The following is a 14,211-nucleotide window of genomic DNA, read 5'->3' as shown; positions in this document are numbered from 1 at the left end:
TTGCAAAAGACGTGAAGAAACCCATTTTTCTCACTAATTTTTTTTAATGTAGTCACCATTAAAAACTATTCTTTGGCGTAAACAAAATGGGTTTATTATCTTAAAAATGAGTTAATAAACATACATTTACATTTTCTGTTAATTTTTAATACAGTAAATAGGGACATACGTAACCAGCACAAACAAAAGCTCTTTAAAGCCCTTATTTTTAAGAATGTAAAGAGATCTTGAAACCAAGAATTTCAAGAACATTTATTCTATGATATCTTGCACTATTTGCTTACTAATTGTAAGTACGTATGAATAGGAATGGGCTGTCTAGGTGGTGCTAGCAGTAAAGAACCTGCCAGCCAATGCAGAAGACATAAGAGATGCCAGTCATAAGAAGATCCCCTGGAGGAGGGCATGGCAACCCACTCCAGTATTCTTGCCTGGAGAATCCCAGGGACGGGGGAGCCTGGTGGGCTGCCGTCTATGGGGTCGCACAGAGTCGGACACGACTGAAGTGACTTAGCAGCAGCAGGAATACATGATTCATTTTCTTCCTGATGTCATTAATGCTGAATGGAAGGCAACTCCACACAGGAAGCCAAATATCCTGTTTGGAATTTAACTGATGAATTTGAAGAATATGGGATGTTCTGAGGTTTTATCCCATCTTCTTTTTCTTTAAAAGTCTATTTCTTTTTTAAAGACCAGTTTTATGTTCACAGCAAAATTGAGCAGAAACTACAGACACCCCACACCTGCACAGCCTCCTCAACTACCAACATCTCAGCACCCAAACGGTACATTTGTTACAACCGAGGAACCCACATTGACACATCACTATCACCCAGTCTGCAGTTTACAACAGGTTCACTCTTGGTGTTATCCATTCCATGGGGTTTGACTAGTGCTCTGCCTATTTGTACCTTCTTCCATCATAACCCTTGTCAACCACAGACCATTTGACTGTCTCCATTGTTTTGCCTTTTCCAGAGTGTCAGATAGTTGGAGTCAGATTACCTCAGCTTCTTTAGAATTTTTTATTCATACTTTATTTTTTAATACAATTTTATTGGAGGATATTTGCTTTACAATGTTGTGTTGATTTCTGCTGTATGACAATGCAAATCAGCCAAGTATATATGTATATCCCTAATCTCTTGATCCTCCCTCCCACCCCACCTCCACCCTAACCCCCACACCACCCCTCTAGGTCATCACAGAGCACCCAGGTGAGCTCCCTGTGTTATACAAAGAGTCCCACTAGCTATCTAATTTACATATGGTAGTGTAGATGAATCAGTGCTACATTCTCAGTTCATCCACCCTCACCTTCCTCCTTGTCTACAAGTCTGTTCTCTATGTCTGTGTCTCTATTCCTGCCCTGCAAATAGGTTCGTGGGTACCATTGCTTCAGTTTCTTCAGTGAAGCCATTCAGTCGTGTCTGACTCTTTGCAACCCCATGGACTGAAGCCTGCCAGGCTCCTCCATCCACGGAATTTTCCAGGCAAGAGTACTGGAGTGGGTTGCCATTTCCTTCTCCAGGGGATCTTCCCAACCCAGGGATCGAGCCCAGGTTTCCCGCATTGTAGGCAGACGTAAGCTTTACCGTCTGAGCCACCAGGGAAGTCCATTTGATGAATCTTTGTGGCAGGTCAGACTTAGCAACTCTTTGTGTATGTTTAATTACATTCCATTATAATAAAAATCACACACCTGTCTCTTGGTGCGCATATATTCCATTCCAGACTGTCAGCTCCTGGTTGCCAGGAACTCCGTCTACTTAACTTGTGGTTCTTGCTTAGTTGCTAAGTGGTGTCCAACTCTTTGTGGCCCTATGGACTGTTAGCCCGCCAAGCTCCTCTGTCCATGGGATTTCTCAGGCAGGAATACTTGAGTGGGTTGCCCCTTTCCTTCTCCAGGGGCTCTTCCCCACCCAGAGACTGAACCCGAGTCTCCTGCACTGGCCATTGGAATCTTAATCTCTGAGCCACCTGGGAAGATTCAGGAGATTCTCCAAGTTCTAGCTATCAGGTTCATCTAAGTCTCTGAGTAGGTTTTTAAACCTTTATAATTAGTTTTGAACCCTAAGTACTAGAGGGTCTTGTCCTTTGATTTATATTGAATGATTTGCACAGACCAGTTCGTCAGTATCCAGAAAGAGAATACAGGGAAAACGTAATTGCAAGTTCCACTTTTTTTGAAAGTTTTAAAAACCCAGTTAAGAGTTTGTCATTTGACGGCAAAAGCTTAGGTATGAAATTCCAGTTTCTCCAAAGTAAACCACTTGTTCTGGATCAATCCTTTTCCTGTGCCCATTTTAGCAGAAACAAGGCCATAATGAGGCTTCTAGAGGGGAGTGTCCCCATAAGATAGTTTGTCCCCATAGCTGTGCACTCAAAGCAACGGCTGGGGTCTCGGTTTCCTCATCTGTAAAGGAGGGGAGAGGATGGAGCCACAGTTTCATACATTTTCAACTCTTTGTCGCCCTCTCAGCGGAGAGTACAATGCAGAACTCAGAGCTCAGAGCTGGCGCTGCTGCTGCTGGTAAGTCGCTTCAGTCTTGTCCGACTCTGTGCGACCCCACAGACGGCAGCCCACCAGGCTCCCCGGTCCCTGGCATTCTCCAGGCAAGAACACTGGAGTGGGTCCTCCTCAGAGCTAGCGCTAAGCAAGGGTTATTTTTGATCCGCTGTAGATCCAGGCCGGGTTTTGGGCCTAACCCGCGCAGGCATTCGGAAGCGCAGCTTTACCGCCGGGGCGGAGCTTCGCGTGGCTCCCGCTCGCAGGGGGCGGGGGCGGAGCTTGCCTCCGGCGGAGGGCGGGGCCCGCGCGGGGACGTCCCTTGGGCTGAGCGGCGCAGCGGGTGCGGAGGGCGGGCGCCGGGAGGCGAGTCGGGGGCTGTGAGGTTGGCGGGGGTGGGCAGGCGCGCCGCTGCCGCCGCCACTTGGTGGTCCCCAGGGGTTGGGACCCTTCCCGGGGACTTAGCCCCAGAGGGGAAGGGCTTTGCTGGGAGGCAGAGGGCTGCTTGGCCGCGAGTCCTTGGCTGTGATCGCGGGCATGTGTGCGTACGCGTGTTTATCTGAGGCTCCGCGGGGCAGCGGACCTGGCCCCCTCGGCCCCTTCCTCCTCCCGTTAATTCCAGTAGGAAACCCGAGCCGGGAAAGAGCTACGCCTGGCCTAGAGCCGGCCCGCCGTTCTCCGCCGGGCGGGCGCCCCGTATCGCGCCCTCTCTTGTACCCGCTAGCAGAGGGGACAACTCGGGCCCAGAGTCTGGCCGTGAGGGAGCGCTGTGGAGACACTGGACGTGTTGGGCAGGTGGTGGGAGTTCCTGAGGCTTGAACGTCAGGGTTTTAAAACACGTGTTTGTCATTTTTACTTTTAGGGTTTTGGCCAAATTGGGAGAGGGCACAAAATAACCACTTACCCCTTCTCACCGAGGAAGAACGGGAGAAAGGGTAAGTAAGGAATGATCAAGAGTGGAAGCAGCTAGGACTTTATGCTGAGAGGGAGCGAGCCAGGAAGAGAAGGGCTAGATCTAGATCTGCCCTTGCGGAATCTTGGGGCCAAATTCTACCTTTTCAGCAGGAACCTGAGAGCCACATTCAAGGGTCACAGGCTCCAAGCTCAGAGCTTATTTCAGATTTTTCGGAATCTGTAGAGTTAGCTGGGAGTTTGACAGCTGGCATGCGTCCCCTTTAGTCACTTGACCTGGCAGAAAACTGCGATTACCCTTAACCTCTCTGTAGTTGTCTGTCTCAGTCCCCTTAGCTCACTTGGACTAATCTCTGAGACTGTGAAATTAAAGCATCATGGCTTTCCGTGATAATTAACAGGAAACTCCAAGGATAAAGTTAATAGCAGTATCACAAGTGTTGACGTTCCTTTGGGATCTTCTCTCGAGCTCATAGAGAACGGTATTTTGGGAGGGAGAAGTGGCCAGACTGGGCCTTTTTCTCTTGACTTTCACTTTGATACCCATCCCCCACCCCCCAGCATTCTCTTCACTACTGAAAAGTTGCCAAACAGCACACTGACGTTTCTGAAAGTTTGCTGTGATTTTCAGTGTGGGCTCTTCAAAAGATTCTTCTCTGGGACTTTTCCATTACTTCCCGAATCCACCACTCTCTCCTCCCCTCAAATTGGTGAAATGAAACACAACTACTCTCAGAAGTTTGGAAACACCTTAGGCATCCCTGAAGTCCTATGTAAAGAAATGTTTTGAATTAGTTAAAATTCATGTTAGCCACAAGCAAGGAGTTTGTGAGTCACATTCTTGGATGCTTACACAGGAAAACTAAAATGGTCCTCTGTGACATCTTGACATTGGTTTCCTGTGTCCTGAACCTGCCTTCTTATTTGTTTGTGCTCAAGTGGCGGATGGCCCTTAATTTACTTTATGAAAAAAAATAGTTGTGTATTTGTGATAGGTTCATTTATTGATTCAATAGATATTTATCTTTTTTTATTAAAGTGCTGAGCACTTTGAGTAAGGATGGGGGAAATGAGGAAAGTATGTAGAAGATGGCCATTTGGGGTCAGACCTTTTACCAGTTTTCTGTGACTTTTCTAAATGTGCTGTGCTGTGCTTAGTCACTCAGTCATGTCTGACTTGCACGCTCATGGACTGTAGCCTGCTAGGCTCCTCTGTATGTGGAATTCTTAAGGCAGAAATACTGGAGTGGGTAGCCATTTCCTTCTCCAGGGGATCTTCTAAACCATGGGATCAAACCTAGATCTCCTGTATTCAGGTAGATTCTTTACCATCTGAGCCACAAGGGGAGCCCATAAAGTATTGTGTATATGTCAATCTTTTTTTTTTTTTTTTTTTTTGAGCCTGTGTGCAACTTGCAGGATCTTAATTCCCCAACCAGGGGTTGAAACCAGGTCTGTGGCAATGGCAGCACTGAGTCCTAAGCACTGGACCACCAAGGAATTTCTTTTTTTTTTTTTTTCCCATTTATTTTTATTAGTTGGAGGCTAATTACTTTACATCATTACAGTAGTTTTGGTCATACATTGAAATGAATTAGCCATGGATTTACATGTATTCCCCATCCCGGTCCCCCCTCCCACCTCCCTCTCCACCCGATCCCTCTGGGTCTTCCCAGTGCACCAGGCCCGAGCACTTGTCTCATGCACCCAACCTGGGCTGGTGATCTGTTTCACCCTAGATAATATACATGTTTCAATGCTGTTCTCTTGAAACATCCCACCCTCGCCTTCTCCCAGAGTCCACAAGTCTGTTCTATACATCTGAGTCTCTTTTTCTGTTTTGCATATAGGGTTATCGTTACCATCTTTCTAAATTCCATATATATGTGTTAGTATACTGTAATGGTCTTTATCTTTCTGGCTTACTTCACTCTGTATAATGGGCTCCAGTTTCATCCATCTCATTAGAACTGATTCAAATGAATTCTTTTTAATGGCTGAGTAATATTCCATGGTGTATATGTACCACAGCTTCCTCATCCATTCGTCTGCTGATGGGCATCTAGGTTGCTTCCATGTCCTGGCTATTATAAACAGTGCTGCGATGAACATTGGGGTGCACGTGTCTCTTTCAGATTTGGTTTCCTTGGTGTGTATGCCAAGGAATTTCTATAACCTCATTTTTTACATCGACTTGAAAGAAAGTGTCTTTTTGGGGGTTACTATAAAGTTAAAACAAAGTTACTTAAGTCTTGCAAGAATAGAAAAGGAATGGGTTGGCCAGAAAGTTCATTTGGATTGTTCTGTGCCATCTTAGGGATGTTGCAATAGAAAGTTAATCTCAGTCAGTGTCAGAGGACCACTGCTTGATAAAATTCTGAGTTTCTGCCTTTTACTTCTATATTCTTGGCTGTTTACCACCGCTCTTTGTTCCACTCCAAATCCTATGTAAAAGTTGCATGCTTTTGATATAGTCTGTTAGACATGGATGTGAATCTTGATTCTTATTGCTGAATGTATTAGCTCTGCTGCTGCTGCTGTTGTTCAGTTGCTAAGTTGTGTCCGACTCTTTGCGGCCCCATGGAATGCAGCACACCAGGCTTCTCTGTCCTTCACTATCTCCCAGAGTTTGCTCAAACTCATGTCCATTGTGTCAGTGATGTTATCTAACCATCTGATCCTCTGCCACCCCCTTCTCTTGCCCTCAATCTTTTCCCAGCAATCTTTCCCAGCTGACTTTTCCAATAAGTCTGCTATTTGTGTCAGGTGGCCAAAGTATTGGAGCTTCAGCTTTAGCATCAGTCCTTTCAATGGATATTCAGGGTTGATTTCCTGGTTTGATCTCCTTGCTGTCCCAGAGACTCTCAAGAGTCTTCTCCAACACCACAGTTTGAAAGCACCAGTTTTTCGGCACTCAGCCTTCTTTATGGTCCAACCCTCACATCCATACATGACTACTGGAAAAAGCCATAGCTTTGACTATATGGACCTTTGTGGGCAAAATTATGTCTTTGCTTTTTAATATGCTGTCTAGGTTTGTCATAGCTTTTCTTCCACGGACCAAGTGTTATTTAATTTTCTTCTAAAGAGCACGTGTTATTTAATTTTGTGGCTGGCTGCAGTTACCATCTGCAGTGATTTTGGAGCCCAAGAAAATAAAATCTGTCACTGTTTCTACTTTTCCACATCTATTTACCATAAAGTGATGGGACCAGATGCCATGATCTTAGTTTTTTGAATATTGAGTTTTAAGCCAACTTTTTCACTCTCCTTTTTTACTCTTATCAAGAGGCTCTTTAATTCTTCTTCGCTTTCTGCCATTAGAGTGGTATCATCTGCATATCTGAAATTGTTGATATTCCTTCACGCAATCTTGATTCCAGCTTGTGCTTCATCCAGTCTGGCATTTTGCATAATGTACTCTGCATATGTTAAATAAGTGGGGTGACAATATACAACCTGGTGTACTCCTTTCCAAATTTTGAACCAGTCTCGTGTTCCATTTCCGATTCTAACTGTGTCTTCCTGAACTGCATACTGGTTTCTCAGGAGATAGGTAAACTTCTTTGCCCCTTAACTCTTTGTGTATCAAAACACAACAGTGAGTATATTAAAAAGAAAGTGTAAGAACAGTGCCTGGCATACAGATACTGTTGACTTCCCTCCCTGTTTCTCTGTCTGGTCACACAACTTTCTTTTGATCTTGCTTGTGATTATAGAAAGCAGTCTGGTCCTTACTTTCTTAAAGGTCCTAATCTCCCCAGGTATTTACATTTTCACAGGTAGTACCTGTTCTGACTGGTTCTCAAATTTCTGCGACAAGGGCCAACACCTGATTCTCCCTATCAGATCATTCCACAGCCCTGAGGAAAGAATGTCAGCTTGAAAAGTGAAGGGGAAAGGTGTCCACCAGGTGTTTAAAAAGCCCTGACACTGTTTCCAAAGGGAGAAAGACATACTACCACATTTAGCTTAAAGTTAGGATTTCTATTTCAGAAATGTCTTTGGTTTATAAGAATTACAATAAAAATGCTGATGCTTCACATCCAAACTGTCATGATTTTGCCAAGTTGTGGGTTTTAACATACAGCTAAGCTGTGTATTTAGTGTAGCTAATGTTGCTCTGGAAGCCGAGAGAGACAAGTCCCCAGACATCTGATTTCAGACCAGACATCTGCTTTCACTTTGCTAAGGACTGCGTTTTGTCAGTAGATTACAGGCATATCAGCTGTACTGCTATAGTCTGTGGTATTTCTATCATAAGCTCTAGTCTGTAGGGTTTAGTATGATGTTTTATTCAAATGACAGCACACTGTCAATGAGCGCCTGGTCAGATAAGCACATTTCCCACAGGTGTCTTCTGGTGTCATTGTTCTTACAAATTAACAGGGCAAAATGGTTTCTATCCTTACTGATTTTTTTTTTTTTTTTTTTTTTGGATGGAAGAAAATATTCTTAAGGAAAAGCCTCACTGAAGAACCTCTGGTACTCCCCAAATAAAATTTCAAGACCACTTTTGTCATTTTGAACAGTGTCCTTACAGGGATAAAATAACAGAGTATGTAGATTTCCAAGCCAGGGTCCCAAAACTTTGTTAACTCATTGTGTGCCATTATGTATTAGTGGTACTGTAGACTCTAAACCTGGGGGCTTCCATGGCAGCTCACTGATGAAGAATCTGCCTGCCAAGCAGGATCCGTGGAATCTCTGGGTTGAGAAAATCCCCTGGAGAAGGAAATGGCACTCTGCTACAGTATTCTTGCCTGGAAAATCCCCTGAATGGAGGAGCCTGGTGGGCTACAGTCCATGGATCACAAAGAGTCAAATACGACTGAGCCACTAAACAACAGCAAGATTCTAACATATGCTTATGATAGTGTTTTGGAGAATAATATATTCTGGGTTCCAACCTAGAATGTCTGGACCACATCCCACTCCATTTTGAGGTGGTCAGGGGTGTAGAAATACACTGGAGGTTGTCATTACTAGGTTCTTGGACCAGCTCTGTCATTGCTTAGCTGTGTGACCTTGAACACACATTCCTCATCTGTAAAATGGGGTCATTACTTATTATTACTGTGAGATTTAGTGAGTGTTCTTAAATTAACACAATAACTGGTACAGAATAGGTTCCTCAGCAAATAGGAGTTCCTTTTCATTCCTCTAGGTCCTGGCCATGAGAACAAAGACTCACCCTGTCATATCTAGGCTTAGGCTCCATCTGAAGGGAATTTCCCTTGGAAGCTGGGCCTTAATGGGATGGGGAAAGGGGTATAGAGAATCCTGACAAAGGGGAAGAGTGGGAACTGAGAGGAAGGTGCCAGTCTTTTGCTCAGTCTCTGGACTCAGGTTGATGAATTGCTTGACTCAGAGAAAGAACCACCTTTATCTCTGACCTGTTAATCTTTTGTCAGCTGCTTCGTTGGAGATGATTAGCTCCTCATTGCCTGCTTAGTCCAATGACAAATTTTTTTCTTTGTCACCTTCATAATTCATGAATATATATTTCTATTTTTAAAAAATGCATGGGACTTAATAATGTTTGTACTTCCTTAAGATCAGGATTTCTTTTTTTTTTTTAATGCTTAAAGTCCTGTTGGGGCTTCCCTCATTGCTCAGCTGGTAAAGAATCCACCTGCAGTGTGGAAGACCTGGGTTCGATCCCTGGGTTGGGAAGATCCCCTGGAGAAGGGAAAGGCTACACACTCCAGTATTCTGGCCTAGAGAATTCCATGAACTGTATAGTCCCTGGGGTTGCAAAGAGTCGGACATGACTGAGCAACTTTCACTTCACTTGACTTCAAAGTCTAGTTGATCTTCTTGTCCTGTTATTGGTCTGTAGTTCATTAATTTCTTTTCTTCTTTCTTTTTTCCTTTTATCTTATGCTCAGTATGCTGTGTGCCTTGAACTAGTGCTGAGGATATAAAGTTGAAAAGTCACTTTCCTTGACCAAGAAGCTTATAGTCTCGTAGGACAGTAGACATCTTGACTGATAGATGAAACATTGTGTGAAATGTGCTCTAGTGGAGATAGGTACACATGCAAAGCATGCCTAGCAGAAGCACTTGCTGTCTGATGGCATTGCCAGAGAAGGGCTCTAGCTGTGGTTGTATTTGAGCTAGGTCTTGAAATCTGAATAGAGTTGGCCAGGGTGACAAGCAGCTCAGAGCATTTCCAGGTGGAGCTAATAGCATGAATAGTCATGTGGATTATGAGAGCGTTGTGTGTTCTGTAACTGTACATGGGTCATTCTATTAGAGTGTGAAGGACAAAGTCAGGAGTGAAAGGAGATGCAAGTGGAATGCTAACTCTGGGTACATTTGCTATCCCATGCCTTGTAATGAGCTCTGAAGAACTCTGAGTGGAAGATCACCATGAGCACAGAGTGCTGGGTAGCTTGGGGTGTTGTGTGATGGGCATGTGGTGAGATTGGGGGCCAGAGCGGACAGTGTGATTAGTGTGGATAATATGAGGTTGTGAGCACAGACAAAGGCAGAAGTCATGGTGATGCTCAGAAGTGAGAATGTTTAGGAAAATATTTAGGAGGATGGAGAACTGGCTGGTCTTTGGGATTGTTTGAATGTCAAGGGAATGGGAAAGTGAGCAGCTAGAAGGACTGCCAGGTTTCTGGGTCGTGGAGGGATCAGAGCAGAGGAAGCAGTTCTGAGGGGAAGTTCACGTTTGAAGACATTGTGTTTACTGTGTTGTGGGGCATATCATTGGTGCATTGGAGGCATCTTGAAGGCAACTGGATATAGGGTCCTGGAGCATCATGAGAGCTGGGGAGAGGCTGGAGACACAGGTTTCTGAGTGCTTGCCTTATGGAGAGTAGTTGGAAGCATGGTAAGGATGAAAATGCTCAGAGGAACCACATGGAAAGAGAAGAAAGGGCTGAACCTAAGTTTTAGAGGATAAACCAAGTTAGGGACAAGCCAAGAGAAAGAAGGGTGTAAGGATGCTGGAGAAGAGTGACCGGATAGGCTGGGAGAGAAGAAAAAGCAAAACTTTTCAAGATTCAGGGCAGAGTTTCATAAAGTAGAATGCAGTTAAAATTTAAATCTACAAATCATCAAGTACAACGAGGATTGTAAAGTGCCTGTCAGAGGTCCTTGGTTGGAGCGATGGACTTGACACTGAACTGCCCTGGGTGAAGGGGTGAGCAGGAGAATGGGAGTGAGGAGAGAGTCAACAGGCCTGGGTTCCTCCTCAGAGCTTCTGGCTTCGCTGGTCTTTAGTCCAGAATTTTAAAATCTCTGTTGAAGATACAGTTGCCAGCAATCACTGTTCTTTGTCACACTTTCTTGGGAATGAAAAATCAGGTTGTCCCTTTGTTTGCTTAATCCTCCCTTAAAAAAAAAAAATCATAACTGATTTTACTTTTAGTATCTCATTTTATCCCATTCATCCTATTCTTTCTTGGGCTAGAGTTCCACCATTGTCTTGTTCTTACCATATTCGGCCTTTTTGCATACATTATTCTCTAACCCAGTCCAGTTGTATGGGGGGGCATGTCCCCTTTCTTTTATTTAAGTTGAAAAATTTCAGAAGAGTGCCTACTAGGAGGCCACAGGGAAAATAACCATACTAAACATTAAAAAAAATCATACCATTCAGCTTTTTAATATCTTCTCTCTTCAAGTCTCTGGATAAACAAAATGTATTAGATGGAAAAGCTGAATAAGATAGGGATCCTACCCTTAGGAGCTCCTTAAGAGAATAAAAGAATCCAGTAAGTGAAATGTATGTGTAAATGAATGCCTTGTGCACTCTGTGCTGTTTAGAGGTAGAGTTCAGGGTAAGATGGATGCAAAACAATAGGTTTCTTCATTTGGTGTGATCTGGAAGGGTTCGTGGAAGAGGTGATAACTTGAGTAAAAACTTGCAGTGGAGTTAAGGTATAGAATGGTGAGGTTCAGGGAGTGGGATAAGGGGAATAAAATATTCCTTGACTCCATGAAAGCTGGAGAATGGTTTTGACTTTCCCATCTCCTCTTCCTTCTTGTTCTGCTCTGTTTGTTGCTGGATTTCTTTGTCTTAGGGGATAAGGATATTTTAGCTTACATGGAATTGTTCAGTCGTTAAGTTGTGTCTGACTCTTTGCGACCCCATGGACTGCAGCACGCCAGGCTTCCCTGCCCTTCACTATCTCCTGGACTTTGCTCAAACTCATATCCATCGATTCGGTGATGCCAAACAATCATATAATCCTCTGTTCTCCCCTTCTCCTCTTGCCTTCAACCTTTCCCAGCATCAATGTCTTTTCCAGAGATTTGGCTCTTTGCATCAAAGAGCCAAAGTATTGGAGCTTCAGCTTCAGCATCAGTCCTTCCAAAGAATAGTCAGAGTTGATTTCCTTGAGGACTGACTAGTTTGATCTCCTTACTGTCCAAGGGACTCTCAAAAATCTTCTCCAGCACCACAGTTCGAAAGCATCAATTCTTCGGTGCTCAGCCTTCTTTATGGTCCAACTCTCACATCTATTCATGACTAATGGACTTGTTCTGCTTTATTTGTTGCAAAGTTTTTTTGTCTTAGGGGATAAGGATATTTTAGCTTACATGGAGAGATACCCACAATTTCTCCCTTTGTGGCATAAACTTTCTGTGAATTGATCACCACTGGTTTATTATATTTGTGTGTATGTGTGTGTGTGTTCTGAGCTGCTTCAGTCATGTCAGACTCTTTGTGACCCTATAGACCATAGCCTGCCACGCTCTCTGTCCCTGAGATTCTCCAGGAAAAAATTCTGGAATGGGTTGCTATGCCCTCCTCCAGGCAATCTTCCTAACCCAGGGATCAAATCCGACTCTGTTACATCTACCTGCATTGGCAGGTGAGTTCTTTACCACTAGCACCACCTGGGAAGCCAGTTTTTAATATATTAGATGGCTAAAACAGACCAAAGCAATAAAATCAGAATTTCTGGGGGGTGATGTCCAGGTACTGGTAATTTTCTGAGTGCCCTAGGCATTCAAGGCAGAGAACCACTGGCTAAAACATGGGGCAGAAGAAAAGTCTGGGATATGGAGCTAAAAAATTGTAGGTTGTATTCTTGCAATTCCTTTTAATAACTATGTGTCCTTATTTGAGTTACTTTTTTTCTTTTTTAACTTATTTGACTTTCCTAAGCCCCATCATCTTTTGGAAAATGGGGGTGGTGGTATACCTGTCCTGTCTGTCTTGTAAGATCATGTGAGTCAAAAGGGGCAATTGTGCAAAGGAACATTGCTTGCAGATGCGGTTGTAACAGTGAAATGTCCTGTTCACCTTCTCCAGTGGTAGACAGGCTAAGAGCCATCCACTATGTCTTGCAAAATAGTAACCATTTGGTGGATTGAGACTTATGATTTCACCATCATGAGCCTTTTGTTTATACATTTTACAATGTTTGTGTAATGTTAAAAGTTGGAGACTGAAAGCACAAAATCAAATCCTTAAAACAATGAGCAGTTGAGCTTAGTGTGATATATGAATTCTGTTTAAAATTATACAAATATATATTGTGATTAAGATTGTAGAGTGTATAAATATTTTCAATATCAATAATGTAATTGTTTAGTGTAAAATTCTATAAATATGTTAGATTTTTATTCAAAAAATATGTACATTGGAAAAAAAAACCCAGTTCTTCTAGAAGATAGTAAAAACCCCCCAAATACCACGTGCATGCATAGTTGCTTCAGTGGTGTCCGACTCTTTGCAGTCCAATGGACTCTATCCCTCCAGGCTCCCCCGTCCATGGGATTCTTGGAGAGTCACACATTCAGTTATATCGCAGGTCCTGTCATGTCTGTTGGGTTTGCGGAGATGTGGCGCTGCGTCTCTGTGCTGTGGGAAGCCTGGTTAGTGCCAGTCATGTGATCGTGTGGGTATGATTGTTCTTGTGGCATTATAAATTATTTTACTTGAGAAGTGGTGTCACTTAACGGCAAGGAAATTGAATCCGAAGCCTAGGGACTGGCTTCCAGATGTGACTTAGTGCTCACTCCTATGACAGGAGGTGAGCTAGCCTCTCTGAGCCTCCTATGTAAAATCTGGATGCGTTTATTCTCTGTTACTCTGTAGCGTGACAAAAATTTAGTGGCTGCAAACTGCAGTAATCGTTTATCATGGTTTCTGTGGGTCTGCCATTCAGGTGCTCCTTGCTCAGGGTCTCGTGAGGTTGTCATCAGATGTCAGGTAAGGGTGCAGGTAGTGGAGGACCTGCCTGGGTCTAAAAGATTCTTCCACAGTGGCCTGCTCAGGGGGTTGGCAAGTCAGTGTTGGCGAGTTGGTTCTCTTCACGAGGAAGTTGGCTTTCCATGGGGCTGTCCCTTCTCAGGCTTCCCCAGACTGCGATACAGGAGACCAGGGTCTCTTTGGTGTCTCCCTGCATCTTTACCCCAGTACTTTGTTGATGCTTAATTGGTATTTCCTAAACTGAGATGGATTGCTGGGCAAGCTCCAGACTGTGCCTCCCTTGAAACTTGAGATACAGAAGGTTGATTTTTGCTCAGGTGGTGGTCGTGGTGATGGTCATGGCTCCTGCCAGAACCACTTTTAAGCCTGTCTTATGGGTCCCTGTTTTTGCCCCTGGAGTCCTGAGCCTCTTCCAAATGACTCAGGTGTTTGGTGCTTCCAGTGCTCGGCCTGATCTCCTCATAGGTAAACGGAGCAAGCCAGCGAACAGGCAAACAGGCACCCCCACTGTCTTTTCTGTGTGACTGCTTCAAGATCTCACTGAACTCCTGCTCAACTTGGTAGCTCATAGCATGTTTCTGACATCTGAGATTAAGGATACCCAGAA

General features: G+C 44.0%; 1 protein-coding gene across 5 annotated transcripts in view; it reads left to right on the top strand.

Moving 5' to 3' along the window:
* Positions 1-2,781: 2,781 nt before the first annotated feature.
* Positions 2,782-14,211, top strand: part of IMMP2L (inner mitochondrial membrane peptidase subunit 2) — a 916,360-nt gene continuing 904,930 nt past the window's right edge. For 3 of the 5 annotated variants that reach the window (XM_070468520.1, XM_070468522.1, XM_070468519.1), the window contains exons 1-2: positions 2,782-2,855; positions 3,375-3,447. The gene's annotated coding sequence lies outside the window, so the exon portion shown is untranslated. Of the gene's footprint in view, positions 2,879-3,374; positions 3,448-14,211 lie in introns of all 5 variants that reach the window. The other 2 variants (XM_070468515.1, XM_070468517.1) reach the window with 2 other exon arrangements.

This window comes from Odocoileus virginianus, chromosome 1, assembly GCF_023699985.2.
Source record: "Odocoileus virginianus isolate 20LAN1187 ecotype Illinois chromosome 1, Ovbor_1.2, whole genome shotgun sequence".
Classification (NCBI taxonomy): domain Eukaryota; kingdom Metazoa; phylum Chordata; class Mammalia; order Artiodactyla; family Cervidae; genus Odocoileus; species Odocoileus virginianus.
The sequence above is the reverse complement of the archived record's forward strand: the minus strand, read 5'-3'. Positions and strand labels throughout refer to the sequence as shown.